The sequence below is a fragment of the Panulirus ornatus genome, chromosome 8 (genome assembly GCF_036320965.1).
Source record: "Panulirus ornatus isolate Po-2019 chromosome 8, ASM3632096v1, whole genome shotgun sequence".
Taxonomy (NCBI): domain Eukaryota; kingdom Metazoa; phylum Arthropoda; class Malacostraca; order Decapoda; family Palinuridae; genus Panulirus; species Panulirus ornatus.
The window spans coordinates 6,879,127-6,879,685 of NC_092231.1; positions in this window are offsets into that span (position 1 = coordinate 6,879,127).

Here is a 559-nt window from a genome sequence, read left to right on the forward strand (position 1 = left end):
AGACGATGCGTACTCTTGTCTCCCAATTCATGCCGTAAATACTTTTCCATCGAAATCTCTTCATCCATCTCCTTGAAGGGCAATACATGTAATGACAGTGACCCATTGTATAAAGTTTACCTCCTTGTTAATTCTCTGAATGCGGGTATTCGGCTTGAAGGCAGAGTACTGTGTAAAAGCCCCAAGGCCAATCCAAACGTACAGTCCTGTACCTACCTTCTCCAGCCATGATAATCATAATCTAGCATTACTTCACTGTGTTCCAGTTTCATCACTTGCATTTGGTCGGAGGGTGAATTTCACCAACCGTGTATCTGACTAACCTGGAGCCTGTCTAGGTCTTTGTAGGTCGTCGTAATTATATAAATACTTCTTTCTCATCACAAGTTCATTATCAGTAACAGACACACTCAGGTTTGATTCAAATTCTGTCACTCACAATGACACACAGAAATAGTGGTGACCCTAATGATTAAAACCCTTCAGAACACCAGGGATTAATCAACTACTGTCCTGTATTTCCTTCAATTTCAGTAATTTTCATCCCGCCTTCCTCATC